The sequence below is a fragment of the Equus quagga genome, chromosome 6 (genome assembly GCF_021613505.1).
Source record: "Equus quagga isolate Etosha38 chromosome 6, UCLA_HA_Equagga_1.0, whole genome shotgun sequence".
Lineage (NCBI taxonomy): Eukaryota > Metazoa > Chordata > Mammalia > Perissodactyla > Equidae > Equus > Equus quagga.
The window spans coordinates 134,742,949-134,770,893 of record NC_060272.1 but is presented as its reverse complement, the minus strand read 5'-3'; the positions used below and the strand labels follow the sequence as shown (position 1 = coordinate 134,770,893).

The 27,945-nt window shown below is 41.5% G+C and overlaps 1 protein-coding gene and 1 pseudogene across 5 annotated transcripts in view; one reads left to right on the top strand and one right to left on the bottom strand.

Annotated features, from left to right (window-relative positions):
• Positions 1 to 27,945, top strand: part of LOC124241008 (zinc finger protein 169-like) — a 150,195-nt gene that overhangs the window by 58,540 nt on the left and 63,710 nt on the right. For 2 of the 5 annotated variants that reach the window (XM_046664446.1, XM_046664442.1), the window contains exon 1: positions 2,655 to 2,728. The exons of 1 other annotated variant lie outside the window; for it this stretch is intronic. The gene's annotated coding sequence lies outside the window, so the exon portion shown is untranslated. Of the gene's footprint in view, positions 1 to 2,654; positions 2,729 to 5,034; positions 5,160 to 15,092; positions 15,141 to 27,945 lie in introns of those variants that run through there. 2 more of the 5 variants (XM_046664444.1, XM_046664445.1) reach the window with 2 other exon arrangements.
• Positions 21 to 867, bottom strand: LOC124241009 (heterogeneous nuclear ribonucleoproteins A2/B1-like; annotated as a pseudogene).

Genomic DNA, 27,945 nt, shown 5'->3' with positions numbered 1-27,945 from the left:
GCCTACCACAGCATGGCTTGCCAAGCGCTGCCATGTCCGCACCCAGGATCTGAACCAGCGAACCTGGGCTGCCGAAGCAGAACATGCGCACTTAACCGCTGCGCCACAGGGCTGGCCCCAGCACCTTTCTTAATGCTTACCGCTGATGGTATGGTATTTCTGCAGAACAACTTTATCCACAGGATCATGATCATCAAAAGTAATTAAGCCAATACCTCTTTTCTTTCCAGACTGTAAGTAATTATCTCAAATGGTATCAACTTTTCTATATTCCTTGCAGTAATCTTGAAGGTGATGTTCCTTAGTATCTTCTTTAATTTCACCAACAAACAGCTTCTTCACAGTTACACAAGTACCAGGTTTTCCAGATTTCTCTCATTACAGCACATCTCGGCTCCAGCTTTCTCGCATCAATTGAATGAGATCTTGCAGCCATGGTGGCATCAACCTCAGCCATGGATGAAGAAGTTACAAAACCAAGTAAATACTCTTGATCTTTTGCTTGCAGGGTCCCTCATTACCAGACAGTCTGTAAGTTTTCTCCATAGCTCACAGTAGACTTTCCTCTGTAGTTTCAAAGCTTAAACCACCAATAAAGAGTTTACAGAAATGCCCCTCTTCTCTCTTCATAGCAGACTCAGTCACTTCAGCTGGATTTCAGCCCAGAGAGATGAGTAAGATCTCTGCCAAGGAGCATGAGCACACTTATCCCAGCACTGTTGTCTTGAGGCATCTGTTTCTTGATGGTCTCTGCTTTGGTGTAATGCATGCAAAGGCCTTCCATACCACAAGATAGTTTTCAAAATCATTTATATTTCATCATGTTACATTTCTGATTTGTATTTTTTTTAAAGATTTAATTTCTTTCCTTTTTCTCCCCAAAGCCCCCCAGTACATAGTTGTATATTCTTAGCTGTGGGTCCCTCTAGTTGTGGTATGTGGGACGCTGCCTCAGCGTGGCTCGGTGAGCAGTGCCATGTCCGCACCCAGGATTCGAACCAACGAAACACTGGGCTGCCTGCAGCGGAGTGTGCGAACTTACCCACTCGGCCACGGGCTGGCCCCTGATTTTTCTTTTTATATTTTTTTTGTGAACTAGTTTAATTCCCCAGATAAGTAACTATATTCTTAAGCATTCAAAACTGTTCTGAAATCACCTCAGTTTTCTCCCTTTCTTCCTGTCTCACTTGCTTCCTTCTTACTTTATTGACTTTCCCCTTTAGTTCCATTCAGCTGACTTGCATCACTGTGACATGATTATTATAGTTTTATATTAAAATGCTAATAAAGCAAATTCACCTATATTATTTATTACCATTTTCTTGATATCACCAATATAGTCATCCAGATAAATATTAGAATTACTTTATGGTGTTGAAAATACTATTTTAATTGGATTATATTAGATTTATAGCTCATGAGAGACCTTGAATTTAGGCTTCTTTTAAAATTTTATATAAGAATATGTGTAATTCGGCATACATAATGGGTGCAAAAAAGGAGTGATGCAAGATTTCGGAAACATATGTGACATGCTTCTCCCCCAAATTTATTATAAAAATTATCTCAATCAAGCATTTAGGTCTAATTTTGCCCCATTTGAGGCAAAAAACCTTTTTGAGTACTTTCCTCCAGGCCGTGTGAATGGTGCAGCTTTCCCCCGCCTGGCGGGAACAGGCGCCAGTCCCGGCCCCTGCAGCGCACAGCTTCCCTCAGGTGGCGCAGGCGCGCTGGGCGGCGCTCAGACGCCGGAGGCCCCTCCGCTCCGGTTCCCGCGGCCTGAAGCTTCTCTCGGCCGGAGGAAGCGAAGGGCTGCCCTGGCTGTGCCCCAGCCCTCAGGGTTCACTGCTCCTCAGTGTCTCACGTCCAGCGCCTTCGAACCAGCTGTTGCATCTATTTTGTCCTTTTTAAAGCTCTTTTAGGCAGGAGGCTACTCTGGTTCCTGTTACTTCATTTAGAGAAGAAGCAAACAGGAAGTAACTTGAAAACACTTCTGTCTGTTCCCAGAAGGGTGTATTTCTACAGAGACTCTTGTTCTGTTACATCTAATCAACGGTTTCTGTTGGTAAAACAGTTTTAATTATTGTAGCTTTAAATGTCTCCACGTTTAGTTTCTCCTCGGTTTTCTTCGAATTATTGTTTTTTCCATAAACTTCAGAATCTTCCTCTTTAAAAAGGAAAAAGGGCAGGACCGTCGGCGTTTTTCAGAAGTGCATTCACTCCGCGTCGTCACTTAAACGTAAAAGCCCGGCGGGAGTCCGCACCAGGGAGGACGAGCACACATCCAGGTGACCAACGTCTTTTTTTTAACAGCAATTTAAACGAAAATTACAAGAACCTGTAGGTTAAAAAGAAAACTCGTAGTGCTCACCTGAGGCCCCATTCTCACGTGCCCGAAAGGCCGTTTGACTTGACTTGTCTGACTTCCCCAGATCCCGCAAGAGCCCAAGCGGCTGTGGCGCGGTCCCTCGAGCGCGGGCCCGCGGCGCTGAGGAGATGACGACCAGCGCCACCAAACTCCGGGTCAGCGACGAGGCGTCTGCGCGGTCGAGCCCGCGCCCGGGGCATTGTGGGGAGCGTAGTTCCGCGGCCCGAGCTTCGGGGCATTGTGGGTATTGACGCGCCCCGCCCCAGGGCATTGTGGGTCGCGCAGGCCGGCCCGGAGCATTGTGGGTGGTGCGTCCCGCCGTGGTCTCTCAGAGCGGGCTGACTGCGCTCGGGCGCCGGGGTGAGCGCGCCGACTGTGGCCGCCCTCTCTGGGGAGGGAGGGTCAGGAGAGCCGGGCGAGAGCGGCGGGGGAGGGCCCGCTGCGGTGGCCGGTTCCTTGAGATCTGACTGTCCGGGCGGGGTCGGGTGCGGTCCGCCCGGGATCTCGGGTCGCGCTCCGTCCGCCGCGCCGGGGGCCCAGCCTCCTGTCCTGGATTTGGGGGACACGAGCTGCCCTGGCTCGGAGCAGACGTCCCACTGCTGGGGCGCGCGGCCGGGCGGGGTCCCCCGTGGTGATGGGGGCGCCGCTTGGCCTCAGGGCCCGGCTTTTGGGGGAAGGCTTGGCCTGGGCCGGACCCCCAGACGTGCCTTGATGGTGGGGGGCGGCGAGGGCCGACCGACTTGAGTCAGCGGCCTTGGGGCCCGCGAGCTCCTGGGGGAGTTGAAGGGCCTGGCGGGGTCGGACATCCGGGGTTGCGCGGGGCGTCCCTGTGTCCAGATCGGCGACTGCCGCACCGGTCTGGCTCATCCGGTGCCGGGGCCTTCCGGGAGCATGAGGGGGGAGCGGACCCCGGGGCAGGGCACTTTCTCCAAGCCCCAGGGGGCTGCCTGCTGAGCCCCTGAATTACTCGGGCTGGGAGAGGGCGTGGGGGTTAGACATCCAGGCTTAAGTTCTTCTTATTAGCTTTCATGATGAAAACACCGCAAACGTACCCAGGAGTAGCCGCGAAGTTCCATGGATTCGCCGCTCAGATTGACCACTTATCGATGAGAGTTCTGTCCTTTCTCCCCCAAATCCGCAGCCCCAAGTGTGCATCTCTTTGGGTGCATCTGCCACCCCCTGACTGTGGCCCGCGGGCCGTCCTTCCCTCCCCTGCCTCGTTCTGATACCTTAGTTTAATGAGGGTCTCCAGCCTGCCGCCTGGGCTCGGAGAGAAGCCTGAGGCTGGAGATGCTTCTGCTGTGCCCTGGTCTTCCCTGGAGCTCTCTGCTCCCCACCCCCCACACCCAGGGGCGATCCGGGAGGGGAGAACGCCTAGGGGCCTGGCAGCCCATCTCTGGTGGGCACCGCTTCCTTGTGTTCTGGTGACGTTTTCCCCATAATGGAGAGTGATTGCTTTGCTCCTCGATTCTTGGGCCTTGTAACGTCCCTTCTGGGGCTCAGAGCTGCAGGGTTCCCAGCCAGCCAGGCCTGTACTTAAAGGGGCACATCCCTGCACAGGGGTCCTCCTGGGGCGCATCCCCCTGCCCTCATTCAGGGGCTTTCCAGCATCTTCAGGGAATTCTCCCGCGTTGTTTCTGTCCACCTGCTTCACAGGGTTGTCTCCTCGGGTCTTTGGAGTGCTGGCAAAACAGTGGTGCTGAGAAGTGCCGTTTTGAAAGCCTTCTGTTCACTGCCATATCGTATTTCCTCAGCCGTCTTGCACGTTAGCTAGTAGAAGTCTCCTTTTATGGAGAGCGAAGGGGGGTAGTAGAGGATTAAGTAGCTTCCACTTTGGAGCTGGCTGTTCTTTAACTTTCAGAGTTTTAATGAAAATTTCAAAAGAGGTGTACTGTTTTTCGAGTTTGTCTCATACATCTAATGCTGATAAAGATAAGACATTCGTTCACTTTCTCCTGATCCTTGATCTCAGCCCCTAATGACATTAACTTGTGTTGGTGACATTAATGACACTAACAGAAGGTGGGAATCAGACCTTCCAGTGTTTGCAGTCCACTCCCCCTCCCACCTTAAAGTTTTTTCCACATTCCTTATTTTTGGGGTGTGGAGTTACTAAATTTAAAATTTATTATGCAAATTTTACAGATACAGCCAAAAGTAGTGGCATATTGAAAGAGCGTCTATGTGCTCCCTCACTCGGCTTCAGCAGTTGTCAACATTCTGTCTTCCCCTCTTCCTTTTCCTTTTCTCTGCTGAAGTATTTTGCAGCAATCCCAGATATCATTTTACCTGTGAATACTTCAGTATGCATCTCTTTTGAATAAGGACTTTAAAGAAAACAACCTTTCTACCAAATGTCACACCCAAAAAATTAAGCAAAATTCCTTGATGTCATCTAATACGCAGGCTGTGTTCAATTTCCACAATTGTCTCAAAATTCCTTGCTACAGTTTAAATCGTACTCTTTCAACAACCCAGGTAAGAGGCATGTATTGGGAGAGTATTTGGAATTCTGCCTTCTGAATACCTGCTTCCCCTTTTCACCCATTCTGGCCTTGCTGATCTTTGTTAATGGCGTGATTCCACCCCTTGGCTCATGCTGCATGACCACAGGGTTCTCCTTGCCTCCTTGTGTTTTCCAGGTTTCCCACTAATCTGATGAGCTGTTCAGTCCTGTCAGTTCTTCTTGCCCTTCTCCTGTCCCCTCGCCTTTGTGTTGGCTCAGCAGGGTCATGATTTCTTCCTCAGTTGTTACCTCGTCTCTGCTCTCCTTTATGACGAACGTCATCAAGTGAGTTGTCTACATTTGATAAATCCAGTTTTCCTCTGCTTAGTCTCTGTTAAATTCCAGATGTTTGGGATTTTTCTAGATAACTTCCTGAGTTCTTATTTAATTCCATTCAAGTCAAAGAACAAATTATATATAATGTTAGTCTTTGTAAGTTTGTTGGGAGTTATTTCATGACCCAGCATATACTGTGTCTTGGTGAATGTACCATAGGCTCATGAAAAGAATATATTCTCTCGTTGTTGGGTGTTCTAATAAAATGTTAGGTCAAGTTGGTTGATTTTTATGTTCAGATCTTTTATTTCCTTACTGGTCTGTCTAGTTATTTTTATCAATTTACTTAGCAGTAGTTATTTTATCAATTGCTGTGACAGAGCGTTAAGTTCTCCAACTAGGATTGTGGAATTGTCCATTTCTCCATTAATTCTCTTAATTTTTGCTTCATCTATTTTGAAGCACTGTTAGAAAATGGATATACATTTACCTTTGGTATATTTTCCTGATGAATTGACCCTTTTTTTTTATTATGAAACATCTCTTTGTATCTCTGGTAATACTCTGTTTTGAAATATACTTTATCTGATATTAACAAGCCACTCCACCCTTCTTGTGTTTACTGTTTGTGTGCTGTAACTTTTTCCATCCATTTTCTTTCAGCTCACCTATTCCTTTGTATTTAAAGTGTGTTTCTTGTAGATAACCTATGGCAGGGTCTTGTTTTTTACACAATCTGACAATACATTCCTTTTCGTTAATTGGTGAGTTTATTTCCTGTAATTATCAATATAGTTAGGTTTAGGTCTCTCCTTTTACTCTTTGTTTTCTATTTGTTTTTTGTTCCTCTCTTCCTATTCCTGCCTTCTCTGGGTCGTTTATTTATTTTTTGGAATTTCATTTTAGTTTAATTGCCATTTAGCCATACTGTTTTGCATTTTTACTTTTTATTTTTAGTGTTTGCTCTAGATATGACAGTGTACATCCATAACTTTCACAGTTTATTTAGAGTTAGTGTTGTACCAGTTCATGTAAAATAAGGGATGTGCAATCCTCTACCCCATCACTTTATGCTATAATTGTCATATGTATTGCATCTACTTATGCCATCAATCACACAGTGTGATTTTATTATTTTTGCTATAAACAGCCATGTGTGTCTTTTAAACTTTAGGAGAGAAACAAAGAGTCTTTTCTGTGTATGAATGTATTTATCATTTCTGGTGATCTTCAGTCATCACAGAAGATCCAGGTTTCCATTTGGCATCATTTCTCTTCAGTCTGAAGGAACCATTTCTTGTAGTGCATCTCTGCTGCCAAGAAATTCTCCTGGTTCTCTCATTAACCTTGGTTCTTTGGGAATGGCTAGATCATAGGTGTATGTTTAACATTATAAGAATGTGCCATACTGTTTTCAAAACTTGTTCATTTTACTCTCCTACAAGCATTGAAAGAGAATTCTCTTGCTTCGTACTCTTTCCAGCCCTGAGATTGTCTGACTTTAAGACATTTTAGTTGATACAAAGTTTATTAAGTTATTAAGTTTATCTGTTTTTTACTTCTTTTCCAATCTTTATTTCTTTTCATTCTTTTTCTTCACTTTTTGCTTTGTGTCTCCTAATCAAATGTTCTATAGAGCTGGTGAGATCAGACATCCTTTCCTTCAATATTTTACCATTAAGTATGATATTAGCTCTAGGCTTTTTGTAGTTGCTTATTTATTAAGTTGAGGACATTCCTTCTGTCGCTGGTTGGCTGAGAGTTTTTAATCATACGTCACCATTGAATTTTGTCATTTTTTTCCCATATCTCTTGAGGTGATTTTTCTCCTTTATTCTGTTAATCAAAATAATTGAATTGGTTGCTTTTCAATTGTTAAACTAACATTGCATCTCCTGGATAAGTCTCACATGTTCATGACATATTATCCTTGTATTGCTAGATTGGACTTGCTAATATTTTTAAAGGATTTTTGCATAAGGGATATTGGTCTGTAATTTTCTTTCTTGTAATCTTTTTTTCAGATTTTGGTATCTGGGTTATACTGGCCTCATAAAGTGAATTGGGAAGTATTCCCTTCTCTTCCTACTTAAGTATTTGATAGAATTTATCAGTGACCCTGACTTTCATTTCTGATAAAGTATAAACTTATGATTTTAATATCTTTAGCAGATATAGGGCTATTCAAAATTTCTATTTTAGTTTTGATAAGTTTTGTTTTGAAAGGAATTAGTCCATTTCATCTAACTTTTTATTTATTTGTCTATTTTTTGCTGTGGAAGATTCACCCTGAGCTAACATCTGTTGCCACTCTTTCTCTTTTTGTTTGTGGGCTGCTGCCACAGCATGGCCACTGACGAGTGGTGTAAGTCCACACCTAGGAACTGAACCTGGGCCGCCAAAGTGGAATGTCCCAAACTTTACCACTAGGCCATTAGAGCTAGTCCTCATCTAACTTTTTAGAACTTTGGCCCTAGAGTTTTTTTTTTTTTTAATTAGAGAATTTAATTCATATATAACATATATTACATACATTATTCTTACATTAATTACTAACACATTTGGGTTTAGACCTACCGTATTGCTTTTTGCTTTTTCTCCATTCTGTTTTGTTTCTTTCTCTCTCGTTTTAAAACTTTTTGAGTTAACTATTTTTTTTATTAAGGTTATGAAAGTTAACATCCTTGTGAAATTACAGTTGTACATCATTATTAGTCTTGTTGTAGGTACACCACTTCACCCCTAGTGCCCTCCCCCCACCCCCCTTTCCCCTGGCAACCACCGATCAGTTCTCTTTGTCCATATGTTAACTATCACCTATGAGTGGAGTCATACAGAGTTCGTCTTTCTCTTCTGGCTTATTTCACTCAACATAATACCCTCAAGGTCTGTCCATGTTGTTGTGAATGGGACGACTTTGTCCTTTTTTCTGACTGAGTAGTATTCCGTTGTATATATATACCACATCTTCTTTATCCAATCATCAGTTGCTGGGCACTTAGGTTGGTTCCATGACTTGGCTATTGTGAATAATGCTGCGATAAACATAGGGGTGCATGGAACTTTTGGAATTGCTGATGTCAGGTTCTTAGGATAGATACCCAGTAGTGGGATGGCTGGGTCATAAGATATTTCTATTCTTAACTTTTTGAGGAATCTCCATACTGTTTTCCATAGTGGCTGCACCAATTTGCATTCCCACCAGCAGTGTATGAAGGTTCCCTTTTCTCCACAGCCTCTCCAACATTTGTCACTCTTGGTTTTGGATATTTTTGCCATTCTAACAGGTGTAAGGTGATATCTTAGTGTAGTTTTGATTTGCATTTCCCTGATGATTAGTGATGATGAGCAGCTTTTCATGTGTCTATTGGCCATCTGTATATCTTCTTTGGAGAAATGTCTGTCCATGTCCCCTGCCCATTTTGTAATTGGGTTGTTTGATTTTTTATTGTTGAGTTGTGTGAGTTCTTTGTATATTATGGAGATTAACCCTTTGTCAGATAAATAACTTGTGAATATTTTTTTCCCAATTAGTGGGCTGTTTTTGTGTTTCAATCCTGTTTTCATTTGCCTTGAAGAAGCTCTTTAGTCTGATGAAGTCCTATTTGTTTATTCTTTCTATTGTTTCCCTCATGTGAGGGGTTATGGTGTCTGAAAAGATTCTTTTGAAGCTGATGTCGAAGAGTGTATGGCCTATATTCTCTTCTAGAAGACTTATTGTTTCAGGTCTAATCTTTAGGTCTTTGATCCATTTTGAGTTTATTTTAGTAAATGGTGAAAAAGAATGGTTGATTTTCATTCTTTTACATGTGGCTGTCCAGTTTTCCCAGCACCATTTGTTGAAGAGACTTTCTTTCCTCCATTGCAGGCCCTCAGCTCCTTTGTCGAAGATTAGCTGTCCATAGATGTGTGGTTTTATTTCTGGGCTTTCAATTCTGTTCCATTGATCTGTGCATCTATTTTTGTACCAGTACCATGCTGTTTTGATTACTGTAGCTTTATAGTATGTTTTGAAGTCAGGGATTGTGATGCCTCCAGCTTTGTTCTTCTTTCTCAGGCTTGCTTTAGCAATTTGGGGTCTTTTGTTGCCCCATATGAATTTTAGGATTCTTTGTTCAATTTCTGTAGAGAATGACATTGGAATTCTGATTGGGATAGCATTGAATCTGTAGATTGCTTTAGGTGGTATGGACATTTTATCTATGTTTATTCTTCCAATCCATGTGCATGGAATGTCTTTCCACCTCTATGTCGTCATCGATTTCTTTCAAGAAGGTCTTGTAGTTTTTGTTGTATAGATCTTTCACTTCCTTGGCTAAATTTATCCCAAGGTATTTTATTCTTTTTGTTGCGATCGTGAATGGGATTGAGTTCTTGAGATCTTTTTCTGTTAGTTCCTTGTTAGCATATAGAAATGCTACTGATTTATGTATGTTGATTTTATACCCTGCAACTTTGCTGTAGTGGTTGATTGTTTCTAATGGTTTTTCTATGGATTCTTTGGGGTTTTCTATATATAAGATCATGTAATCTGTGAACAGTGAGAGTTTTACTTCTTCGTTGCCTATTTGGATTCCTTTTATTTCTTTTTCCTGCCGAATTGCTCTGGCCAACACCTCCAGTACTATGTTGAATAAGAGTGGTGAAAGTGGGCACCCTTGTCTTGTTCCTGTTCTGAGAGGGATGGGTTTCAGTTTTTGTCCGTTGAATATGATGTTGGCTGTGGGTTTGTCATATATGGCCTTTATTATGTTGAGGTACTTTCCTTCTATACCTATTTTATTGAGGATTTTTATCATAAATGGATGTTGGATCTTGTCAAATGCTTTCTCTGCATCTATTGAGATGATCATGTGGTTTTTGTTTCTCATTTTGTTAATGTAGTGAATCACGTTGATTGACTTGCAGATGTTGAAACATCCCTGTGTCCCTGGTATAAATCCCACTTGATCATGGTGTATAATCTTTTTGATATATTGCTGTATTCGGTTTGCCAAAATTTTGTTGAGGATTTTTGCATCTATGTTAATCAGTGATATTGCCCTGTAGTTTTCCTTCTTTGTGTTGTCCTTGTCAGGTTTGGGGATCAGGGTGATGTTGGCTTCATAGAATGTATTAGGGAGTGCTCCATCTTCTTTTATTTTCTGGAATAGTTTGAGAAGGATAGGTATTAAATCTTCTTTGAATGTTTGGTAGAATTCTCCAGAGAAGCCGTCTGGTCCTGGACTCTTATTTTTGGGGAGGTTTTTGATTACTGTTTCTATTTCTTTACTTGTGATTGGTCTATTCAGATTCTCTGTTTCTTCCTGATTCAGTTTGGGTAGGTTGTATGAGTCTAGGAATTTATCCATTTCTTCTAGGTTGTTCAATTTGTTGGCATATGGCTTTTCATAGTATTCTCTTATGATCCTTTGTATTTCTTCAGTATCTGTTGTGATTTCTCCTCTCTCATTTCTAATTTTATTTATTTGAGACTTCTCTCTTTTTTTTTTTTAGTGAGTCTGGCTAAGGGTTTGTTGATTTTGTTAATTTTTTCAAAGAACCAACTCTTTGTTTTATTGATCCTTTCTACTGTCTTTTTTGATTCAATATCATTTATTTCTGCTCTTATTTTTATTATTTCCCTCCTTCTACTGACTTTGGGCTTTGTTTGTTCTTCTTTTTCTAATTCCGTTAGGTGTCGTTTGAGGTTGTTTATGTAAGATTTTTCTTGCTTATTGAGGTGAGCCTGTATTGCAATGAATTTCCCTCTTCGGACTGCCTTTGCTGTGTCCCAAATAATTTGGTACGGTGTGTTTTCATTTTCATTTGTCTCCAGATAATATTTGATTTCTTCTTTAATTTCTTCAATAATCCATTGTTTGTTCAGTAGCATGTTGTTTAGTCTCCACATTTTTGACCCTTTCCCAGCTTTATTCTTGTAGTTAATTTCTAGTTTCATAGCATTATGATTAGAAAAGATGCTTGACATTATTTCATCCCTCTTGAACTTATTGATGTTTGCTTTGTTTCCCAAGATATGTTCTATCCTTGAGAATGTTCCATGCACGCTTGAGAAGAATGTGTAACCTGCTGTTTTTGGATGAAGTGTCCTATATATATCTATTAGGTCCATCTGATCTAATTTTTCATTTAATTCTATAATTTCCTTGTTGATTTTCTGTCTGGTTGATCTGTCCATTGGTGTTAATGGGTGTTGAGGTCCCCTACTATTATTGTGTTGCTGTTGATGTTTCCTTTTAGTTTTGTTAATAGTTTCTTTACGAATTTTGGTGCTCCTGTGTTAGGTGTGTATATATATTTATAAGTGTTACGTCTTCTTGGTGGAGCGTCCCTTTTATCATTATATACTGCCCCTCTTTGTCTTTCTCTATCTGTTTTGCTTTGAAGTCTACTTTGTCTGATGTAAGTATGGCAACACCTGCTTTCTTTTGTTCATTATTAGCTTGGAGTATTGTCTTCCATCCCTTCACTTTGAGTCTGTGTTTGTCTTTGGGGCTGAGGTGTGTTTCCTGGAGGCAGCATATTGTTGGATCTTGTTCTTTGATCCATCCTGCCACTCTGTGCCTTTTGATTGGAGAGTTCAATCCATTCACGTTTAGAGTGATTATTGAAACATGGGGGCCTACTGTTGCCATTTTATCACTTGTTTTCCGGTCCTTTTGCATTTTGTCCTGATGGAGAGCTGTTACTTTGTGTTATTGTCCTTCTGCTTATCTCCTTTGTTCTGGATTTTGTATCCCCTTTCCTTTTTTTGATTTTTCAGGAATGAGGTTCTTCCTGAGCATTTCTTGGAGAGACGGTTTTGTGGCGATGAACTCTCTTAACTTTTGTTTATCTGGGAAAGTTTTTATTTCTCCATCGTATTTGAAGGATATTTTTGCTGGGTAGAGTATTCTTGGCTGCAGGTTTTTGTCCTTCAGAATTTTGAATATTTCATTCCAATCTCTTCTAGCCTGTAAGGTCTCTCCTGAGAAATCTGCTGATAGCCTTATGGGGTTTCCTTTGTAAGTTATTTTCTTCTGCCTGGCTGCCCTTAGTATTTTCTCTTTGTCGTTGACTTTTGCTAGTTTCACTACTATATGCCTTGGGGTTGGTCTTCTTGCGTTAATAAAGTTTAGAGATCTATTGTTTTCTGTCACATGAAGTTCCATCTCTCCTCCCAAGTTTGGAAAGTTCTCAGCTATTATTTCTTTGAACAGGCCTTCTGCCCCTTTCTCCTTCTCTCCTCCCTCTGGTATACCTATAATCCTTATGTTGCATCTCCTAATTGAGTCAGATAATTCTCTGAGAGTTTCTTCATTTCTTTTTAGTCTTAGTTCTCTCTCCTCCTCTGTCTGCAGCATTTCTATATTCGTATCCTCCAAATTGCTAATTCTGTCCTCCATATTATCTGCTCTACTGTTCAGAGAGTCCAGATTTGTCTTAATCTCATCCATTGTGTTCTTCATCTCCAGTATTTCTAATTGGTTCTTCTTTATAGTGTCAAGCTCTTTTGTGACATAGCTCCTGAACTCATTGAGTTGTCTATCTGAATTCTCTTTTAACTTGTTGAGTTTTTTAATAATGGCAGTTTTGAAATCATCGTCATTTAGGTCATTGTCTTTGGGATTGTTTTCTGGGTGCTAATCATTTTCCTTATGTTCTGGAGATTTAATATATTTTTTCATACTGCTTGATGGCGTGGATTTGTGCCTCCGCATAGGGATAGAGTTTAGTCACTGCTTCCACTTGTTGCGACTGGTGTGGGGGGGTGCAGCTGTTTAGACTGCACCAACCAGGAACCCTGTCAGCTGTTACTGACTGGACCTGGACCCCTCCTCGTAGTCACAGTGGTCCTGTGGGGTCCCTCGTTGGTTGTGGGGGCAATCGCAAGGGGACCTCAGGCTGCTGGTGCCTACTGTTGCAGCCCACTTAGACGTGCTCCCTCCTTGTGGTCTGCAGCGGTGTTGTGGGCTTTCCCAGCAGCCAGGAGCAGGATCACCTATAATTGCTGCTTTGTCCCTAAAAGAGCCCACAAGATCACACTTGTCCACTATAGGTCCCAGCAGAGCTATGGGTATCTTCTGCAGTCTGTCGTTAGCTCACCTAGCTGTGCTACTTTTGCCCCAGGGCCTTCCCACCTGGCGATTGCCAGTCGGGACCTCTCCACTAGTGCTGTGCAGAGGCTATCGTAAAGGCTGCTGTAGGAACCTGGAGTTCCCCCCTGGGCTACGTAACCATTTCACCGGAGCTCCAGTCTTCCCCACTCCACTCTCATGGGATCTCTGGGAGACCCTTGCCTCGTCTGGGACATGGCCAGAGTCCGTGGGCCTGGCAGTGGCTTCTAATTCTGCTCTAGGGAGCTTCCTGGTGTTCCGAATGCTGGGCGGGGCCTCCCTGCCAATGGCGAGCAGAGGCCCTCCCTGCTGGCGGGGTGCAGGACCCTGGAGCATCCCCACAGGCCACAGAGCTGGGTGTTGGAGCTCCACCCAGTCCCCAAGCACGTCCACGGGAAGTCCGGGCACCCCTTGCACCGACCAGTACACCGGAGACTGTGGGCCCAGCGGCAGCTGGCGGTCTGGTGCAGTGCCAGGGAATCCACCCGCCAGGAGCTTCCCTTTGTCCTGAATTCTGGGCGTGGCTTCCCTGCTAATGGCGAGCAGAGGCTTTCTCTGCCGGGGAGGTGTGGGACCCCGGAGCCTCCCCCCGGGCTGCAGAGCCGGGCGCTGGAGCTCCAACCATGTCCCCAAGCACGTCTACGGGAAGTCCGGGCACCCCCTGCACCGACCTGTGCGCCTGAGACCGTGGGCCCAGCAGCAGCTTGCGGTCTGGTGCCGTGCCGGGGAATCTGCCCACTGGGAGCTTCCCTTTGTTCTGGATTCTGGGCAGGGCCTCCCTGCTAATGGCGAGTGGAGGCCTTCCCTGCCGGTGGGTGTGGGACCCTGGGGATTCCCCCTGGGCTTAGATGTAATTGCGGGGGGCTTGAGTAGGGCTGTTGTCACCTGTTTCCACCATCGCTCCACTGGTGAGTGCACACTCCCGCCCTTGGTGTGTGGCGATGCTATGGGGGAGTCAGCTGGAAGAGAGCCTCCTGCAGGAACTAGGCTGTCTGGGGGTCAGGGGTTGGGGGTCGGAGAGTTTTCACCTATTTCCACCTCTTAGGCGTCTTGAGATGCTATCTGGATATCCTTAGTTAATCGGTGAATGTCCAGTTAGTTGTAGATTCGACAGGGAAGAGACAAAGAAGACCACTCACTCCGCCATCTTGGTCCCACCTATTAGCACACTCTTATTGCAATTGTCCTCTTAATTGGGTTGGTACCCAGTGTAGCTGTTTGCTAGGCTCATGGGCGTACAGTTGTGATAGGCCTGAGGCCAACAAGGCTGATGTCAGTTCTCTTAGGAGTGCAGCTGAGTAGGGCTAGCCCTTGGCATGGAGGCCCTCAGTAGTTTCAGGCTTTGGAAGATGGGGCTGATCCTTTTTATGGCTGTTTGTGAAACACAAGTCTTCTGCTGCTGATAAGCCTCCCCCCCCCCCCCCACCCCCCGGATCACATACACTGTCAGCACAGTCCTGGTCCGTGCACAATTCTCAACCCCCTGGAGCGTACCCCACCGCCACAATGCAGAAGCCCCCACCTCTGCCCCAATGCTCCCCACAGTTCACCAGGTCTTCACACAGGCCCTGCCCAACAGAGGCAGACACCTTTGCCTGTCTGTAGACGATCAAGGCATTCAGTCAATGCAGGCTGAAAAGTAGCCTGAGGGCTTGCTGTTAGGTGGGGCCAGTCCCTAGGGCGGGTTGCCTGCCCTGGCTGACCTGGATTAAATCTGTGCTCTAGTGGGTGTGGCAGACCCCTGGGCTAACAGCCCAAGGGACGCACCTCAATGGCCCCCACCTGTGTCCATATCAGCACGCCTGGACCAGCTCAGAACAACGGCCCCCACCAATGTCTCAGTCTCCGGAGAGGATCCTCCTCTCACCAAGATGCCCCCAGAGCCCACCAGGTGAGTCTCGTTTTACCAAAGGACAGTCAGCCTTCTCTCTGGTGATTCTAGGTTGCTGCAATGAGTGAGTTTGTGTGTGGGCCCTTTAAGACCCGGATCTTTTTGGCTTTTGGCCGATAGCTTTTCTGGGGTGTCATCGCTGCAGTTAATAGCCAGCAAAGCCAGGCAGTAAGACCCCCTCTCAGTTGGGCTGAGTCCAAAGGATGGTTATAGCGGTATTGCCCCCGCTCCAGACCTCACTCCTCCAGGGAGGGCTCGTACCTTAGGTTGGCTCCCACCTGGCCAGCTGAGATGCTCTGCTGCTCCTAAAGGTGGCTTTTTTCCTCTCTGGCCAGAGTTACTGCCTCTTCTGCTTTCATCAGGACTGTCCCTTATTGTGGGGGTTCTTTTTATCCAGTTTTCAGTTTTCAATCCAGGGTGATTCTTCCTAAAATTGTTGTAACCTGGTTGTGTTCATGGGAGGAGGCGAGTTTAATGTCTGCTCACAGCGCCATCTTGATGAGAACTCCCTACAGTTTGTTTTTTAAATAGGAATCCCTTATTGTCCTTTTAATGCATGTAAGATTTGTAATGATGTTCCATCTTTCATTCCTGCTACCGTTTGACCTTTTTTTAAAAATTATTTCTTAAATTTAATCATGCTTCTTAGGGATCTAACAATTTTTTTTTGGAGAGATTTGACTCTCTTTTATTCTTTTTTATTGTGGTAGAAAACATGTAACATATATTTACCCTCTTAATAATTTTTATGTGCATAGTACAGTATTGTTAGGCATATCCACATTGTTGGATCTCTAGAACTTTTTCATCTTTCGTGAGTGAATCTTTACCCGTTGAACATCAACTTCCTGTTTCCCCTCCCCTCCAGCCCCTGGTTAACTACCATTCTACCTTCTGTTTCTGTTACTTTAGGTACCTCGGATAAGTGGAATCATGTGATTGTCTTTTTGTGACTGGCTTAATTCCCTTAGCGTAATGTCATCAAGGTTCAGCCATGTTGTAGCATATGGCAGGAGTTCCTTCCTTTTTTAAGGCTGAATAATATTCCATTTTATGTATAGACCACTTTTTCTTTATCTGTTTATCTGTTGATGGATGTTTAAGTTGCTTCCACATCTTGGCTAATGTGGGTGTACAAATATCTGAGATCCTGTTTTCAATTCCTTTAGATACATATCCAGAAGTGGGATTGCTGGATCATATGGTAGTTCTAATGTTAATTTTTTGAGGGACTTCCATACTGTTTTACATGGTAAACAGTGTGGAATAGTAATAGTAAACAGCTGCACCATTTTACATTCCCAATAACAATACGTTAGGGTTCCAATTTTTCCATGTCCTTGCATTTCCCTGATAATTTGTGATGGTTAGCATCTTTTCATATGCTGTTGACCATTTGTATCTCTTCTTTGGAGAAATGTTTATTCAAGTCCTTTCCTATTTTTTAGTCAGGTTATTTGTTTTTTGTTAATGGGTTGTGGAAATTCTTTATATATTCTGGATATTAACCCCTTATCCAATGCACGTATACCTTAGACATATTGCAGGTTCGGTTCCAGACCCCTGCAACAAAGTGAATATCACAATAAAGTGAATCACACAAATTTTTTGGTTTTCCAGTGCATATAAAAGTTATGTTTACTTTGTATCATATTAATTGTACAATAGCATTATGTCTAAAAAAAGCAATGTACATACCTTAACTAAAAAATACTTTATTGCTAAAAACTCCTAACCGTCATCTGAGCCTTCAGCTAGTTGTAGTCTTTTGGTGGTGGAGGGTCTTGCCTCGATGTTGATGGCTGCTGGTTGATCGGGTGGTCATTGCTGAAGATTGGGGTGGCTGTGGCAATTTCTTAAGACAACAATGAAGTTTGCTGCATTGATTGACTTCTTTTCATGAATGATTTCTCTGTAGCATGTGATGCTGTTAGGTAGCATTTTACCTACAGTAGAACTTCTTTTGAAATTGGATTCAGTCCTCTCAAACCCTGCTACTGCTTTATCAACTAAATTTATGTAAGTCCTTTGTTGTCATTTCAACAGTTTTCACAGCGTCTTCACCAAGAGTAGATTCCATCTCAAGAAACCACTTTGTTTTCTCATCCATAGGAAACAACTCTTCTTCTGCTAAAGTTTTATGAGATTGCAGCAATTCAGGCACATCTTCAAGCTCCACTTCTAATTCTACTTCTCTTGCCGTTTCCACCACAACTGCAATTACTTCCTCCACTGAAGTCTTGAACCCCTCAAAGTTATCCATGATGATTGGAATCAACTTCTTCCAAACTCCTTTTAATGTTGATATTTTTGACCTCCTCCCCTGAACCATGAATGTTCTTAATGGCATCTAGAATGGTGAATCCTCGCCAGAAGGTTTTCAATTGACTTTTCCCAGATCCATCAGAGGGTTCACTCTCTACGGCAGCTATAGCCTTACAAAATGTATTTCGTAAATAATGACTTCAAAGTTAAAATTGCTCCTTGATCCTTGATCCATGATCTGCAGAATGGATGTCATGTTGGCAGGCGTGAAAAAATTAATCTCGTTGTACCTTTCCGTCAGAGCTCTTGGGTGACCGGGTGCATTGTCAATGAGCAGTCATATTTTGAAAGGAATCTTTTTATAGAGAGCACAGGCAGAGTAGATTAAGCATAATTCTTAAGGGCCCTGGGTAAGTATTGGCTTCAACTTAAGGTCACCAGCTGCATTAGCCCCTAACAAGAAAGCCCATCCTTTGAAGCAAGAATTGACTTCTCTTCTCTAGCTATGAAAGTCCTAGGTGGCATCATTTTCCAATATAAGGCTATTTTGTCTACATCAAAAATCTGTTTAGTGTGGCCACCTTCTTTAATGGTCTTAGCTGGATCTTCTGGATAAGTTACTGCAGCTTCTACACCAGCACCTGCTTCCTCAGCTGGCACTTTTATGTTATGGGGTTGGCTTCTTTCCTTAAACCTCATGAACTAACCTCTACTAGCTTCAAACTTTTCTTCTGTAGCTTCCTCACCTCGTTCAGCCTTCACAGAATTGAAGAGTTAGAGCCTTGCTTGGAATCAGGCTTTGGTTTAAGGGAATGTTGTGGCAGGTTTGATCTATCCAGACCACTGAAACTTTCTCCATATCAGCAATAAGGTTGTTTTGCTTTCTTATCATTTGTTTGTTCACTGGAGTAGCACTTTTAATTTCCTTCAAGAACTTTTCCTTTGCATTCACAGCTTGGCTAACTGTTTGGAGCAAGAGGCCTAGCTTTCAGCCTGCCTCAGCTTTCAACATGCCTTCCTCACTAAGCTTAATCATTTCTAAGCCTTTTTTTTTTTTAAGTTGAGGTCATAATAGTTTATAACTGTGAAATTTCAGTTGTACATTATTATTTGTCATTCATCATATAAATGTGCCCCTTTACCCCTCATGCCCACCTGCCAAGCCCCTTCCCCTCTGGTAACCACTAATCTCTTCTCTTTGTCCATGTGTTAGTATATCTTCCACGTATGAGTGAAATCATATGGTGTTTTTCTTTCTCTGTCTGGCTTGTTTCGCTTAACATAATACCCTCAAGGTCCATCCATGTTCTTGTGAATGGGATGATTTGGTCTTTTTTTTTAAGGCTGAGTAGTATTCCATTGTATATATATATACCACATCTTCTTTATCCATTCATCAGTTGGTAGGCACTTGGGTTGCTTCCACATCCTGGCTGTTGTGAATAATGCTGCAATGAACATAGCGGTACATAAGTCTCTTTGAATTGTTGATTTCAAGTACTTTGGATAAATACCCAGTAGTGGAATAGCTGGATCATATGGTATTTCTATTTTTAATTTTTTGAGAAATCTCCATACTGTTTTCTATAGTGGCTGCACCAGTTTGCATTCCCACCAGCAGTGTATGAGGGTTCCCTTTTCTCCACATCCTCTCCAACATTTGTTATTTTTTGTTTTGGTGATTATAGCCGTTCTAATGGGTGGAAGGTGATCTCAGTTTTGATTTGCATTTCCCTGATGATTACTGATATTGAACATCTTTTCATGTGCCTGTTGGCTGTCTGTATATCTTCTTTGGAAAAATGTGTGTTCATATCCTCTGCCCATTTGTTGATCGGGTGGTTTGTTTTTTTGTTGTTGTATGAGTTCTTTATATATTTTGGAGATTAACCCCTTGTTGGATATATGACTTACAAATATTTTCTCCCAGTTAGTTTGTTGTCTTTTCATTTTGTTCCTGATTTCCTTTGCGTTGCAGAAGCTCTTTAGTCTTATGAAGTCCCATTTGTTTATTTTTTTCTTTTGTTTCCCTTGCCCAAGTGGACATGGTATTTGAAAAGATCCTCCTAAGGCCGATGTAAAAGAGTGTACTGCCTGTATTTTCTTGTAGGAGTTTTATGGTTTCAGGCCTTACATTCAAGTCTTTAATTTGTTTTGCACTAATTTTTGTGGATGGTGGAAGATAATGGTCTACTTTCATTCTTTTGCATGTGGCTGTCCAGTTTTGCCAACACCATTTATTGAAGAGCCTATCTTTTCTCCTTTTATGTTCTTGGCTACTTTCTCGAAGATTACGTGTCCATAGATGTGTGGTTTTATTTCTGGGCTTTCAGTTCTGTTCCATTGATCTGTGTGTCTGTTTTTGTACCAGTAACATGCTGTTTTGATTACTATAGCTTTGTATAGTTTGGAAGTCAGGGATTGTGATGCCTCTAGCTTTGTTCTTTTTTCTAGGGATTGCTTTAGTTATTCAGGGTCTTTTGTTGCCCCATATGTATTTAGGATTCTTTGTTCTATTTTGGTGAGGAATGTCATTGGGATTCTGATTGGGATTGTATTGAATCTGTTAATTGCTTTAGGTAGTATGGATGTTTTAACTATATTTATTTTTCCAATCCATGTGCATGGGATATCTTTCCATTTCTTTATGTCATCATTGATTTCTTTCAATAGTGTCTTATAGTTTTCATTGTATAGGTCTTTCACCTCCTTGGTTAAATTTATTCCTAGATATTTTATTATTTTTGTTGTGATTGTAAATGGACTGTATTCTTGAGTTCTCTTTCTGTTAGTTCATTATTAGAATTTAGAAATGCAACTGATTTTTGTAAGTTGATTTTGTACCCTGAAACTTTGCTATAGTTGTTGATTATTTCTGATAGTTTTCTGATGAATTCTTTAGGGTTTTCTATGTATAAAATCGTGTCATCTGCAAACAGCGAGAGTTTTACTTCTTCGTTGTCAATTTGGATACCATTTATTTCTTTTTCTTGCCTGATTGTTCTGGCCAAAACCTCCAGTACTGTGTTGAATAAGAGTGGTGATAGAGGGCATCCTTGTCTTGTTCCTGTTCTCAGAGGGATGGCTTTCAGTTTTTCACTGTTGAATATGTTATCAGCTGTGGGTTTGTCATATATGGCCTTACTATATTGAACTACTTTCCTTCTACACCCATTTTATTGAGAGTTTTTATCATAAGTGGATGTTGGATCTTGTTAAATGCTTTCTCTGTTTCTATTGAGATGATCATGTGATTTTTAATCCTCATTGTGTTAATGTGCTGTGTCATATTGATTGATTTGCAGATGTTGAACCATCCCTGTGTCCCTGGTATACATCCCACTTAATCATGGTGTATAATCCTCTTAATGTATTGCTGTATTCGGGTTGCCAATATTTTGTTGAGGATTTTTGCATCTATGTTCATCAGTGATATTGGCCTGTAATTTTCCTTCTTTGTGTTGTCTTTGTCTGGCTTTGAGATCAGAGTGATGTTGGCCTTGTAAAATGTGTCAGGAAGTATTCTGTCTTTTTCAATTCTTTGGAATAGTTTGAGAAGAACTAGTTAAATCTTCTTTGAATGTTTGGTAGAATTCTCCAGAGAAGCCATCTAGTCCTGGACTTCTGCTTTTTGGGAGGTTTTTGATTATTATTTCAATCTCTTTCCTTGTGATCGGTCTATTCAGATTCTCTATTTCTTCTTGAGTCACTTTGGGGAAGTTGTATGATTCTAAGGATTTATCCATTTCTTCTAGGTTATCCAATTTGCAAGCATATAGTTTTTCAGAGTATTATACTCCTCTGTATTTCTGTAGTGGCTGTTGTAATTTTTCCTCTTTCACTTCTAAATTTATTATTTGAGCCTTCTCGCTTTTTTTCTTGGAGAATTTGGCTAATGGTTTGTCAATTTTGTTCATCTTCTCAAAGAACCAGCTGTTAGTTTTGTTGATCCTTTCTACTACTCTTTTTGTTTTCAATTTAATTTATTTCTGCTCTAATTTTTATTATTTCTCTCCTGCTGAGTCTGGGCTCTGTTCTTCTTTTTCTAATTTTGTTAGGTATAGTTTAATATTGCTTATTTGAGATTTTTATTATTGAGATGGGCCTGTATTGCTATAAATTTCCCTCTTAGGACCACTTTCACTGCAGTCCGTAAGAGTTCGTGTGATGTATTTTCATTTTCTTTTGTCTCCATTATTTTTTTTAAAGATTTTATTTTTCCTTTTTCTCCCCAAAGCCCCCCGGTACATAGTTGTATATTTTCAGTTGTGGGTCCTCCTAGTTGTGGCATGTGGGATGCCGCCTCAGCATGGCTTGGTGAGTGGTGCCATGTCTGCGCCCAGGATGTGAACCGGTGAAACCCTGGGCTGCCAAAGCAGAGTGCGTGAACTGAACCACTCAGCCACGGAGCCAGCCCTGTCTCCAGTATTTTTTTATTTCCTCATTGATCCAATGGTGGTTCAGTAGCATGTTGTTTAGTCTTCACATATTTGTGACTTTCCCAGCTTTTTTCTTATGGTTGATTTCTAGTTTCATAGCATTGTGTTTGGAAAAGATGTTTGATATGATTTGAATCTTCTTAAATTAATTGAAGCTTGACTTGTTTCCCAGCATATGATCTGTCTTTTGAAATATTCCATGTGCTCTTGAGAAGAATGTATATTCTACTGTTTTTGGGTGGAATGTTCTGTATATATCTATTAAGGCCATCTGGTCCAATTTTTCATTTAGTCCTCTATTTCCTTGTTGACTTTCTGTCTGGATGATCTATCCATTGATGTAAGTGATGTGTTGAGGTCTCCCATTGTTATTGTGTTGCTGTTAATTTCTCCCTTTAGGTCTGTTAATAGTTGCTTTATTCAATTTTGGTGCTCCTGTAGTAGGTGCATATATATTCAGTAGTGTTATGTTCTCTTGGTGGAATGCCCCTTTTATCATTATACTTGCCCTCTTTGTCTCTCATTGCCTTTTTTGTCTTGGGTCTGCTTTGATGTAAGTATGGCAACACCTGCTTTCTTTTGTTTGCCATTTGCTTGGAGTATTGTCTTCCATCCCTTCACTCTAAGCCTATGTTTGTCTTTAGAGGTGAGATGTGTTTCCTGGAGGCAGCATATTGTTGGGTCTTGTTTTTTAATCCATCCAGCCACTCTGTGTCTTTTTGCTGGTGAATTCAATCCATTTACGTTTAGGGTTATTATCAATATATGAGGGCTTAATGCTGCCATTTTATCACTTGTTTTCTGGTTGTTCTGGATTTCCCTTGTTTCTTGTCCTGTGTATTTTGAACTGCCAGTTTAGTTTGGTAGTTCTCTATGATGGTTTTCTTAGTTTTCTCTTTATTTAACATTTATGTCTTTGTTCTCATTATTTGTTTAGTGGTTGCCATGAAGTTTGTATAAAAAATCTTGTAGATGAGATATTCCATTTTCAGATAACGTCTTATTTCCTTCATCTAAGCACGTTCCATCCCTTTTCTCTTCCTCTTGTAAGTTATTGTTGTCACACCTTCTTCCATTTTGAGGTTGTAGTTTAAGATGACGAGATTATATTGGGGCTGGCACAGTGGCATAGCGGTTAAGTTCATGCACTCCATTTTGGTGGCACGGGATTTGTGGGTTTGCATCCTGGGCATGGATCTATGCACCGCTCATCAGGCCATGGTGTGGTGGTGTCCCATATACAAAAAATAGAGGAAGACTGCCACAGATGTTAACTCAGCAACAATCTGTCTCAAGCAAAAAAGAGGAAGATTGGCAACAGATGTTAGCTCAGGGCCAGTCTTCCTCACCAAAGAAAAAAAGAGAGAGAGAGAAAGATTATAGTTATTTTTGATGTTTTTTTTTCCTTTATCTTTAGTGGTATAACTTTGTAAACCCTTTTTTTCTTTTTCAGGTATGATGGCCCTCTTGATCATTTTTTGAAGGGGAGGGTCTTGTGGTGATGAACTCCCTCAGCTTTTGTTTCTCTGGGAAAATTTTTATTCCTCCCTCATATCTGAAGGATATTTTCACTGGATAGAGTATTCTTGGCTGAAAATTTTTGTTTTTCAGAATTTTGAATATATTCCACTCTGTCCTAGCCTATAAGGCTTCTGCTGAGAAATCCGCTGAAAGCCTGATAGGGGTTCCTTTCTAGGTTATTTTCTTGTGGCTTGCTGCCCTTAATATTTCTCTTTTTGTCATTGACTTTTGCCAGTTTTACTACTATATGCCTTGGAGAAGTTCTTTATGCACTGATGTAATTAGGAGTTCTTTTAGTTTGTTTTACTTGTAATTCCATCTCCTTCCCCAGGTTTGGGAAGTTCTCAGCTATTATTTCTTTCAACAAGCTTTCTGCTCCTTTCTCCATTTATTCTCCATCTTGAATACCTATCATCCTTATGTTGCGTTTCCTAATTGAGTCAGATATTTCTCAGAGAATTTCTCCATTTCTTTTTAGTCTTACGTCTCTCTTCTCCACTGAAACATTTCTATGCTTCAGTACTCCAAACTGCTAATTCTGTCCTCCATACTATCAACTCTGTCATTCAGGGACTCCAGGTTTTTCTTCATCTCAGTCATTGTGTTTTTTATCTTCATCATTTCTGTTTGGTTTTCCTTTATTGTTTCAACCTCTTTTGTGAAGAATTTCCTCTGTTCATTAATTTTATTCCTGATTTCATTGAACTATCTTTTTGAATTTTATTATAATTTGTTAAGTTTTTTTATGATAGCTACTTTGAATTCTTTGCCATTTAGATCATAAATTTCTGTGACTTCGGGATTGATTTCTGGGTGCTTGTCATTTTGCTTTGCCCTGGGATATTAGTGTACCTCTTCATATTATTTGATGGGGTGGATTTGTGCTTTCACATATTGGTAGTATATGGTCACAGATTCCACCTGCCACCACCGTCAGGTGTGTCAGGAGCTGTGTATTCTGGGCCTGCCATGCTCTCTGGCATCTGTGCCTGTTCTTTGGAATCTACGCTAACAGGGCCTGTCTGTGATTGCCTGCTTGCAGCTGTTGCTTTACTGATGTATGCGCAGGCCTTCTCACAGGGGTCCCTTGCTTTGGTGGACTGGCCCAGCTGGTGTGCTGGGCAGCAAAAGGGGCACTTTGTTTCCCCCTTGCGATCCTGGGGGCATTCTCACTATCTGCTCTCCTGGGGATCTGGCTTGATGAAGACACCACTGCTACAGCTTAGCCTCCTCTGTGTGGAGCTTACCCACACAGCTGAGAGGCAGTTCAGAGGGCGAAGGCATTTCCGTGGAAAGCCGTCCCTCTCCTCTGCTTCTTAGAGCCGCTTGCAGTCCCCTGCCCTAGGTCACTCCTAGGGAGGGAGGGGAGATCCCCTTACCTCCTTCCACTTCTTCCCTGGGAGTCCAGCACCTCCACCTTCAGACGTATGGGTGTGTGGGTCTCTCAGACGTGTCTTGTGTTGTGTGAATGTCCTCTGTTGGCTTATGAATGTCCTTTTCATTGTATCTTAGAGGGGAGAGTCTAAGGGAAGGACTCACTTGGCCATAATGCTGACATCACTCTTCATTCTAAGCTTTTGATTTAAAGTGAGAAATGTGTCGCTCTTCCTTTCACCTGAACACTTACAGGCCATTGTAGGGTTATTGACTGGCCTAATTTCAATATTGTTGTGTCTCGGGGAATAGGGAGGCCCGAGGCGAGAGAGGGAGACAGGGGAATGGCCAGTTGGGAAAGCAGTCAGAACATACACAACCTTTATCCATTAAGTTCACTGTCTTATATGGGCATGGTTCGTGGAGCCCCCCAAAATTGTAATTGTAACATCTAAGATCACTGATCACAGATCACCCTAACAGATATAACAATGTTGAGAAAGTTTGAAATATTGTGAGAGTTACCAAAATGTGGCACAGAGACACAAAGTGAGCAAACGCTATTGGAAAAATAACATTGATAGACTTGCTCAACACAGAGTTGCCACAGACTTTCAATTTACAAAAAAATGTAGTGTCTGCAAAGCACAATATAATGGAGTTTATGGTTTGCATCTATTTTCTCCCATTCCACAGCTTGCCTTTTCACTTTTGATTGTTTCTTTGCTGCACAGAAGTTCTTAAGTTTAATGTAGTCTCACTTGTGTATTTTTGCTTTTGTTGCTCAGGCTTTTGGTGTTATGTCTAAGAAATTATTGCCCATTCTGATGTCATGAAGCTTTTCTCCATGTTTCCTTCTAGGAGATTTATAGTTTCAGGCCTGGGGTTTAGCAATTGTAATCATTTTCATATAATCAATCTTTGGCTTTTTAAATTCCCTTTGTATTTCAATTACAAATTCTCATTTCTATGTCACTGATTTTTCTTCTTTATTACTTATTCTTTCTTCTTTTTTTTTCCTCTTCCTTTCCAAACTTAAGGTAAGAGTTGAGTTTCTTTTAATTAGTTAAAGCCTTTTTTTCGGTGCACTTGTTTAAAGCTATAACTTTCCATTTAAGAACTGCTTTAGCTGCTGTATTAGTTGCTAGGACTGCCATAACAGCATCACAGACTGGGGGGCTCAAGCAACAGAAATTTATTTTCTCACAGTTCTGGAGGCTGGAGGTTAAAGATCAAGGTGTCAGCAGTGTTGGTTTCTTCCGAGGCCTTCCTTTGGTTTGTACATGGCCATCTTCTCCCTGTGTTTACGTGGTCTACCCTCTAGATCTATGTTCAGATTTCCTCTTATAAGGGCTCCAGTTACACTGGATTAGAGCCCAGCCTGATAAAGTCGTTCTAACTTAAAGACCCTATCTCCAAATACTGTCGCATTCTAAGGTACTGGAAATGAGGACTTTCACATATGGATTTGATAGAGGACGCAATACAGCCCATAACAGCTCCATGTCACAAGCTTTGTTAGTTGTGATATGTTCCAATATGTTGTGTTTATTAGAATCATTCAGTTCAAAATATCTCTTCATGTCTGTTGGAATTTTTTCTTTCATCCATCTGTTTTTAGACCACTGTTTCTTAATTTCTCATTCTGGAGGTCTTTCTAGAGAGCCTCCTGTTACTGATTTCTGCTTTAATTCCATCTTGGGCAAAGAACATACTCTTTTTAAACTTTAGTCCTTTGAGGTTGGTGACTTATATGCCTCAGAATTTCACTTACCTTGGTGAATGTTCTGTGTGCACCTTCTGCACTTGTGGGGCTTAGTGTTCTTTAAATGTCAATTAGATCAATACTGCCTGATAGTGTTTTTCAAATCTCTGATATTACTGTCAATTTGCTTTTTATTTTTTCATTTTTTTATTTTTTATTGCATTTTTTGCTGAGGAAGATTCACCCTGAGCTAACATCCATTGCCAGTCTTCCTCTATTTTATATGTGGATTGCTGGCACAGCATGAGTAACAAGTGGTGTAGGTCCATGCCTGGGACATGAACCCGCGAACCCAGGCTGCTGAAGCGGAGTGTGCAGACTTAACCACTATGCCACAGGGCCGACCCCAATTTGCTTTTTATTTTGCTGAGAGGTGTAGCAAGTTTTCTTAACTCTGATTATGATTCTGTTTCTCTTTTCCACTTCTTTTTATTCATGTATTTTCTCCCAGTCTATGTGTTTACTTTTCATTTTTTTACCAGTATCTTTTGCAGAGCAGAAGTTTTTAATCTTAACAGAACCTGACTTACCAATTCTTTTCTTTCCTGGACTATACTTTTGGTGTTATATCTGAAAGGACATTGCCAAACCCAAGGTCACCTAGATTTTCTCACATGTTACCTTCCAGTTTTATAGTTTCACATTTTACCTTTAGGTCTATGATTCATATTGAGTTATTTTTTGAATTTCCTTTGCTCCTTTGTTCTTTGTGTGTCTGTTTCTGTGCTGTTTTGTTCCATTGATCTTTTTGTCTATTTTTAAATTAATTTTTGCCTATATCACACTCTGTTAATTACTGTAGCTTTGTAGTAGGTTGTGAAATCTGGTTGTGTCAGTCTTCGTTATTCTTCTTCAGTATTGTGTTGGCTCTTTGGGATCTTTTGCCGTTCCATATAAATTTTAGAACCAATTTGTTGCTATCCTTGAAGTAACTTGCTGGGATTTTGATGGAGGTTGTGTGAACGTATAGATCCAGTTGGGAAGAACTGGCATCTTAACAATATCGAGTCTCCCTGTCCATAATATGGACTACCTCCATTTGTTTAGATCTTTGATTTGTTTCAGCAGAGTTTTATAGTTTTCCTCATACAGATCTTATACAAAAGTTATTTTTTAGACTTAGACCTAAGTATTTCCTTTTTCTGGATGCTAATATGGATGTTGTAGTGCTTTTAATTGCTAATTCCATTTGTTTGTGGCTGGTATATAGGAAAGCAGTTGAGTTTTGTATATTAACCTTGTGTCCTGCAGTCTTGATATAATCACTTGTTAGTCTCAGAAATTTTGTGTTGATTCTTTGGGATTTTCTACATAGACAATCAGGTCATCCACAGACAAAGACAGTTTTGTTTCTCCGTTCCCAATCTGTGTACCTTTTATTGTCTTTTCTTGTCTTACATTAGCTAGGACTTCCAGTGTGATGTTGAATATGAGTGGTGAG